The sequence below is a fragment of the Micrasema longulum genome, unplaced genomic scaffold (genome assembly GCF_059751315.1).
Source record: "Micrasema longulum isolate JH-2025_06_02 unplaced genomic scaffold, ASM5975131v1 h1tg000403l, whole genome shotgun sequence".
NCBI classification, from domain to species: domain Eukaryota; kingdom Metazoa; phylum Arthropoda; class Insecta; order Trichoptera; family Brachycentridae; genus Micrasema; species Micrasema longulum.
In genome coordinates, this window is record NW_028277603.1 from 1,449,131 (window position 1) to 1,458,434 (window position 9,304).

A 9,304-nucleotide genomic window follows, 5' to 3' on the forward strand; every position below is an offset into this window, starting at 1 on the left:
TAGGTACCTACGCTACGTTGAGGGAAGGCGATCAGTCCTTTCTTCATACAAAAGTATTCCTATATTTTCTCCCTATAGTCCTTAAAATATAGCTTAATTAGATTGTGAGCCGTCAAAATCATTTCATTAGTGATGAGAAATTACTGATCACTGATCAAATCGATTTTATCAGTTATTTCATGCAACTCTGTTTCCGAAAATTGATATAAAAAACGCAATAACAAGCCTATTATAGTGTGTTTAACACAATTATTCACCGAAAAATGAGACATTTTTACTTTTTTCATGAACAACATCAAATAAATTATTTTTTATTCGATCAATGTACATTGATAAATTTGTCCCATGTCTAACGTTTTTGCAAAATGATGTAACTTTGTAAGAACGTCGTTGATAATTAGGTTTATTTTAGTTTTAAATCTGATTTTATATATTGATGTTGATTTATGTTTCAAGCATTGTATTAAAAAAAATAATTAACACGCCAGATACAAATGATTTTTCGTGTGTCAATATAAATAACTCCTTTGACGTTACTACAAAAGTTATGTCGTCACTTTTTCTGACAACTGTCATTCTAATCGTGTTAAATTTTAAGGACTATAGCTTATGACACTAGAGCAGTGATTTTTTTACACACCATAGATATTTACCATTGGGGGTGTCTTTACTGTTTTGCCTTTTTGATAAATTGTTTCTTATGGGAGCTAGCTAGATTTTGGATGGCCCTAGGGCCATCCAAAATCTCAACAAAGCGTTCAGTTCTACCGTCTTCGGACGTACAGTATACAAATATGATAAATAAGCCATTGAAAAACGGAAAAGACACCGACACGGGAAAATTCATTCTGAAACTCTTTTTTTCTAATTAAAATTATTTATTGACAATTTTTGATGGAATTCCATTGTAATGATGTAATAACTTATATTTACATTTTTTTTTTTTTTTTTTTTTTCATTAAATTGAAAACATATTATTCATAATTATATACAATATTCCCAAGGAGTTTTTAAAAAAAAAACTCATTTAGGGACATACAGATAACAAATTTATTAAAAGACGTTTTTACATTTTAAACTATAATATTATTTACAAAAGCAGAAAAATTAAAATTATGATATACTACAAATTAAAAAGGGTATGAAAAATACTTGAAAATAACAAAATAAACAGAATACTAGGCATGGAAGTAAATTCAAAATAATGTTTACATTATGCAATCTGGGAAAGAAAATTTAAAAAGTTTAAAAATTACATGTTGAACTAGTACAAAATAAAATCATTTTTTTTAATTAACAAAATATGCGCACACCCAATACAGGTTAATTTTTTTTTATCAAAAACGTATTGAAATTATGTATACAAGCTAAAAAATGTATAAAAAAAAAACACAAATAACATTTAAATAGTATTAAAAATTTCATATACAAGCAAAAACGGTAAAATATTAAAAGATATATGTTCAAGATGCGCATTCTCTGGATAAACTAACATTATTTATTCAAAGTACTTCTGGAAAAAATAATTCTTCAATTCGCACGTCCTGTTTCTATATTTTGAAATTGGTACTTTAAATTTTTGTGGCAATTTATTAAGTTCCTTGAAACCTATGTATTGTAAAGATCTAGTACCAAACTTCGTAGACTTCACAGATCCAATATATATATTGTTTTTTGATCGAGTACTGTACCGATGGATGTCTCCAATGAAAGCTGGCTTTATGTTACTGTGCATTGAGTCGAGAGTAGTATTAATGATAGTGTCAGTTATCTCGAAATAGGAAAGCATGCTAAAAGGCATGATTTTTGTTTGAAAATAAATGTCCCTTACATGAGTATCATACGGTAGGTGAAACACATTTCTGATCGCTCTATTCTGAATAATCTGCACCTCAGAAATTTTGCTCTTAGTTGCAAAACCTCAAACACAGCATAGGTATGATAAATGCGAATGGACCATAGATAGTTATTAATTTAAAAAATACTTTGTACGCTTCCACTTATTTATTTTGACCAATTAGCGCTTTCACCCTCTAATGGGCATCTTCAGACTGATGAATATAATACAGTGTAAAGATAATTTATATAAAACTAAATATATTAAGTGTAGGTACATTTAAAAATAAGTTGAAAAGATACAATACGCAATATTTTAATGGAATAGAGTGAGACAAATTATTGAAACATGTGTTGGCGGTGTACTTTAAGAGAAGATTCTAATATATGAAAAATATTTATTGTTTTATTGCAATGTACAGGGTCCAACTAAGGGTGCTAATAAGGGTGAGTTTTTGAATTCTATCTGCTGATTTATTAAAATTCGTTCGCCTATCTTTTATCCTATTTATTTCTAAAATTTCCAATCTATCTTACTTTTGACCTTTATGTCCTACATGTAAAATTTTTATGTTTTTTGATTTGTCAAAATTATGTTTTAATTCATTTAAATGTGATGCATAGTTTGATATGAATAATTGGTCAAAATATATAAGTGGAAGTGTACCAAGTACTTTTTTTAATTAATAACTTATTTGTAAATATAAGTTTTTACATCATTACACTGAGACTCTTTCTTTAAAAAAAAATAACCTAATCGGTTCAGTTTCAGAGTGCGGAAAACAGGACAGCGCAACGTCGATTTTGCATCTTCTGTATTGGTTACGCCACATTACTTTGTTGTATGTATTTGCTGCATACTGGGCCCTGGTTAAAATGTTGCGTTTCTTACTGTGGGTAGGTACCACATTTTTGTCTCCGGCCCAACATGGTCAATATTCAAAATTACTCAAATGCATTTAACAAAAGAACCATGTCAGTATTCATGTGTTCAGATAATTTTCTCTTCTTACCGCGATCGCGAGCCAGTTACTTTATCCACTGTGTCGTGAAATAATCATAATTAAGAAACCATCTCAAGTGCCCCTCCTTCATAACCCTACGATCTAATCTGATCCTGACTGTCGCGAGACAAGTTACAAACAATAAGGTACCAGAACCCCAGTGCAAGGTAGGAATTGCATTCATTAGATGGGTTTAGTAGCAAATCATAAAGATAACACATCCCGCGAACCAGACAATTACGAGCGTTCATCTGCCAACGGGCAAGTGGCGCGATCATGTATTATGAGACCAATATACGTATAATGACTTAGAAACTAGCTTAGATTCAAGACCGTCGAAATAAATCCGACTTTCTAGTCCTATTTAAAATTCCCGACTCACACTTTGATGCGCCTGAACTACTGAGCTCAATAAAATTAAATATCCCAACTAGAAACCTCAAACAAAACTTACTCTTTCATACCGATAACCATAGAACTAACTATGGTTTTCATGCTCCTATGCCCAGAATTCTTAGGTCTGCCGACAAACATACCAGTTTTGATTTCTTTGATAACAAGTTGTCTTTTTTTCAAACGATATCTGAATCAAATTCAATTAAAAACACCTCTCTCCCACTTCCTCTCCCTCCAAGTTTACTTTATACCATTGTGTCTTTCTACCTTCAATTATAATAATTTTCTATGTATAAATATGTTCTTAAAAATGCCCATTGGGCGTATATATAAATAAATTGGAAAGAACAAAAAATATCTTCCGTATTAGAGGTTATAAATTTGTATCTTTTTTTGGGGTCAGGCCATAGGTGTGGCGTATTAGGTGACATTGTATTAATGCAATTAAATTTCATTGCCCGAAATATCCGACAAACATGGACAAATTTTCAACAAAGTTAACAACTTCCTTAATACCAAACACAAGGAATGGCTGGAATAATAAAATAAAAAGTTCGCTGCAGTAATTTGTTCGGGAGGGCTAACGGAAGGGGACATGCGCCCATTAATAAACCATAACACGAATGTAGCAGCCGAGTGTCTCCGAATGACTCGACCCGATGACAACTTTACGGCCAGAGGTGTGAAGGACATTACGCGGGGACGCTGCCCGTACCGAGCTCAGTACCGAACGCTTCCCGGAAATCGTTTTTTTCCATTTTGCAGAGAAATAAAATTTTGACGTTTTATCTTAATTTTCTATCTGTGATCTTAATCCGGTTACTTACATACATAATAGGGCTATTTTAGTAATATAAATACCAAACAAATACCACTTTTGGACAAAGGGATTTAGAGTATTATTCAATTAAAATCTATAACCTACTTCCACTATCTATTAAAACAATTAGTAACGAGAAAATGTTCAAAAAGGCTATAAAACAATGGATAGTGGAGTTAGGTAGAAGTAAAATGGATTGTCTCATTCGTCCAAACCAATATTGAATCAACTGCTCCACAAGTGTACAGCTTGTGTTAGTATTAGTTATGTTAAGTTTTTGTTATTTATGTTAAGTTTTTGTTATTTTCATTGTGCGTCTTGTAATATAAATAATATAGATGTACATATATACCTTGTTTTTAAAACTGTCTGAATATTTTGTTAATTATCTCTATTTATTAAGTTCGTCTTCTTTGTTTATTCTCAAATGTAAAAACATTTCAAAAAAGTATATTATTAAGTGTCCTCGGCACGGGTAACCCCAGTGGGGTTACATTATTTTTATTATTAATCATAGTTAGTAATTAAAAAAAAATTGAATAAATAAACAAATAAAAAATAACCCCAAGGATGCTTTACGAAGTGATTCTATAAATATTGATTTTCTTTTGACTCAAAATTTAAAATTTAAGTAAAATTGATGAAGTTCAGTGAAATTGGATACAAAAAAATCTAGCCGTAAAATGTTGTAAAGAAAAAAATAATAGTTATTATATTTTTATCTGTTTTACAATTTTTCTGAGTGTAAGTATCGAGAGCGGCCTTGTAATCGTTCAGTAGATAAATACAGACGATCGTTAAGTATACCGTCTTGGTAATTGTCAAAAGTCTTTTAAAAATCATGTTCAAGCGAGCATTTTTTTGCTTGAATTGGGGTTTATTGGAGTTTATAATTGCTTTGAAGTGGGCACTTTTTATCACAGAAGCTTATTTAAAATATAAATAGGAACTATGTATTTGAAATGTTAATGAAGTAAGGAACGTAAAATTACGTACACGCTAAAATAAGAGTTAGATTATAACAAGTCTTGCAGCTACTGAGCCCATGGACTGTTGAAATTCTAGTCCCATTTACAAAATTTAAGTATTTGATAATTAACAACATTTACATATTTAAGCTAGATTACCAATCGTCTTGCAGCTAGAAAGCGCATGGATGAGTGGAATTCTAGCAACTTAAAATTCTATCAATAAATTTACAAAAAAATATTTTTTTCTGGTGCATGCGAAACACTAGATGCTGTCCCCTTTTCTGTACCAAAATACGTGCATACGAGTATATATATTTTAATAAGTGCATTTCAATTTTGAACCTTGCCTCTGGCAATGAACTTCATAAATTCAATGTGAGTATACTTTTATAAAAGATGTAAAATATTTTCGAATTATACGGAGTTTATTTCTGTTTGAATGACTTACAGATTTAGAAAATACTGCAATTTATTTTGGAATGCACACGGGTAAGGCGAATTTTAGTAAACCGAACTCACACATTATATCTCAAACAAACAAACCATAGTTTCCCTGTAGGAGTAGGCAGAGATGATAAAACGCCATATCCCTATATCTTAGCATACAGATCTCGCTTCCTCTACATTCATACATCTTCTCATGCACGCACGCCGATTATTCCTACCTTGACACGTCCATCTTCAATTATTTGATGGACTTGATCGTGCCATGTCTTTCTCGGTCTTCCTCGTTTTTTGCATCTATCAACATTCAACAGCCGTTCTTTCGCTGTCCATTCGCTCTACATGTCCAAACCAACGCAGCACCCCTTTCTTGATTCTGTCGATAATGCATATCTCGGCCTTACACTGTTCACGGATCTCGACATTTGTGCACCTATCATACATCGTTTTACCACACTTCGCCTGAGGGATCGCATTTCGACAGTATTTAACCTACTTTCATCATCATTTTTCCAATTCCATACTTCGCTCCCATACATTAGAGTTGACACTAGAACTACAACTACTGACTGTGGACTGCTAGTTTAGCCTCCTGCGATAATCATTTGTTTGCCAAAGTAGATTTCAGTGCACCGTTCACCCTGTTCCCGGCACTCACCCTCCTTTCAATATCTTTCTCGGTCTTTCCATCCCTAGTAAACATACTTATGAAAATAATGATGAAAGTAGGTTGAATGCTGTCGAAATTCGATCCCTCAGGCGAATGTGTAGTAAAACGATGTATGATAGGTGCACAAATGTCGAGATCCGTGAAGTGTGTAAGGCTGAGACTTGCATTCTTGACAGAATCAAGAAAGGGGTGCTGCGTTGGTTTGGACATGTAGAGCGAATGGACAGCAAAAGAACGGCTAAAAGGATCTACGATGCAAATGTTGATGGATACAGAAAATGAGGAAGACCGAGAAAGACATGGCACGATCAAGTCGATCAAGTATTTCTGAAATAACTCCGCGTGTAACGTCAGAGGTTCATTTCCGCTTATTCTCATTCAGTTCTTCCCATTGGTCCAGAAGCGACAAGCATACCGGAAATCTTCCATAGCTCTCAGATCATAGGTCGATTCACACGAACCAGTGACGTCATTTAAAGTAGTGCGTTTTTATCAAAATATTTTTTATTATTTTTTCTGTCCATTTTCAAGAAACTTTGCCGTACAATTTAATGCTCTAATTTTTACCCCGCGTAAGAAAACATTTTTTGTATCCAATTTCCCGTAGGGCTAAAGTTCCTCATTGGTGCTGTGTTAGGTTTAATTAAATAATATTTTTAATATATTATACCAACATAGTGCACAACAAATCTTATGATGTTGTAAATGTTTAATAAAACACATGACGTAAAGAAATAAGAATAGTTTATTTACAAAAAATACATGTTTACAATAATGTAAATTCTTAAAATTATAAGTACACTTTGGTTTTACACTTTGGTTTAGAATTTGACATTTAAAGCGATTGTGTGTCGGAGAATGGACACTAGTACACAAATATTCAACATTATTTAAATTTATTTATTTACAATGAACTTGTTGATCGATTTCTTGACCTGCCTAACAATAATTCTGTACCTATTAGATATTTTTTCAACAGAGATCTAGACAGAGTTTACACTCATTGTAAATCATATTTCATAAGCTGGGTTATGTGGCGGAAAATGGACACTTTTACACAAATATTCATCATTGTTTTAGTTTTTTTTTACAATAAAACTGTTGATCAATTTCTGGACCTGCCTAACATTAATTCAGTACCTATTAGATATTTTTTCAACAGAGATCTAGACAGAGTTTAAATACATTATAAATCATATTTCATCGGCTGGGTTATGTGACGGGAAATGGACACTTTTACACAAATATTCATCATTTTTTTATTTTATTTATTTACAGTAAAACTGTTGATCAAATTCTGGACCTGCCTAACATTAATTCAGTACCTATTAGATATTTTTCAACAGAGATCTAGACAGAGCTTACACACATTTCAAATCATATTTCATCGCCTGGGTTTTGTGACTACTCACAATAAAGGTTTCTGCTCTTTAACTGCACTTAAATCAACAGATGAAAGAATCGAAGAAATATGGATGTTCAAACATAGGCAGAATGGTGAACGAGCCCAGTAAATGCTTAGACTTCCACATTTTACCTTTTTCGCATCCAGTGGCGCATAGGACATTGCATTGGTGAACCAAATGCAGCGTATTCAGTCATCAGTTACGTTAAGCTAAGGTGATCAGTCTTAAGTTTAAGGTTTCAGGTCCTAGTCGAAAAATAATGAATTAATTTTTTTTACTAAAAATAAATATTTGTAAACTAAATTTTGCTACATAAATAAGCCATTTTTTTTTTCATTTTTCTTTATGTAATGTGTTATGGTCAGCGCGTTTGCCTACCATGCGAGAGGTTTCGGGTTCATGGGTGTTTTCACACCGGAATATTTCATAGTCCCTGGACTGGTACCTGAAGCGTAAGACTGATCATCTTATCTTCGTGCATAAAAAAATGATCAAGATATGCAGCGATTGGTGTACCAATGCAGTGCCCTATGCACCATTAGGTGTGGAAAGGGAATGATGATGTATTATTTTAAAGTTTTGTATGTGTGAAATGACTCCGCGTGCAACGTCAGAGGTTCTCTTCCGCTTCTTCTCAGTCAGTTCTGCCGATTGGTCCGTTGAGTTACCGTAAACCAAAAACCTTTCACAACTCTCTTGGTTTTTTCATATGAACTAGTGAAGTCGTTCAAAGTAATTCGTTTTTATTAAAATATTTTTTATTATTTTTTTATACATTTTCAAAAAACTTTGTCGCATAATTTAATGCTCTAAAAAATTAGATGTTTACATACTCGCGGTAAAAATACCGCGAGTATGTAAACATTAAATTTCCCGTAGGGCTGAACTTCCTCATTTTGGGGGCCATATTCAACAGAAAAGTAGCCAGAAACTAAAATGCACGCAACGATCCATGGAAAGACAGATGCTCGGTGTATGTCTAAGAGACAGTAAGAAATGAATAAATTAGGCGCCGAACCGGAGTCGTGGATATCATGAAACGTGCAGCAAAAAGCGGTCACCTAAACCAGCCAATGGCAGGTCATGAGCCCTGTAAATGCCTAGACTTCCATATTACCTTCTCATAAATATTTTTCCTCTGTGTTGCAACAAATTAAAAAATAAATAATTGAAAAACACATTTTTTTCCATTATATTTTTATCTAAAAAAACAGTGCATACAAATCTTTTATAAATACAGTATGGACTCGCCGTATAAAAAACGTTTTTTTATTATTAATTCAGCTGCGTTTAATTTATTAAAAAATTGGGCTCGTCCGGGATTTGAACCCGGGACCTCTCGCACCCAAAGCGAGAATCATACCCCTAGACCAACGAGCCGCTGAGATAACCGCGCTAATAATTAATTAGTTGATAAGCATTTATTATTGTTGCTACGGTCAATGTGTTATCACATAAATATTCGTTTTATCACTTAAGTAATTGTATGATGTCGTCATCAGCTCGTCATCAGCTGTTTAAACAGACCGATTTCACAAAAGCCTAACGAATCCATTCACACGGTAAAATATTGTAAATAAATATGTATTTATGATTATTATTTATGAAGGTATTCCGCTATATCTGTAGCTAATTCACAAATAACTATCGACGTGCAAATAAGCGACATGATAACAATTTCTCACCATGGCTGTTTATCGTATTCGCGATCACATTGCAACATCCGTGAACACCTAATATTAAATGTCAAAATATTT

The 9,304-nt window shown here is 32.9% G+C and overlaps 1 non-coding gene across 1 annotated transcript; it reads right to left on the reverse strand.

The window, feature by feature from the left end:
- Positions 1 to 8,855: 8,855 nt before the first annotated feature.
- Positions 8,856 to 8,927, reverse strand: TRNAP-UGG (transfer RNA proline (anticodon UGG)). Its single transcript has one exon. It is a non-coding gene; the product is annotated as a tRNA-Pro (tRNA).
- Between the last annotated feature and the right edge of the window lie 377 nt (positions 8,928 to 9,304).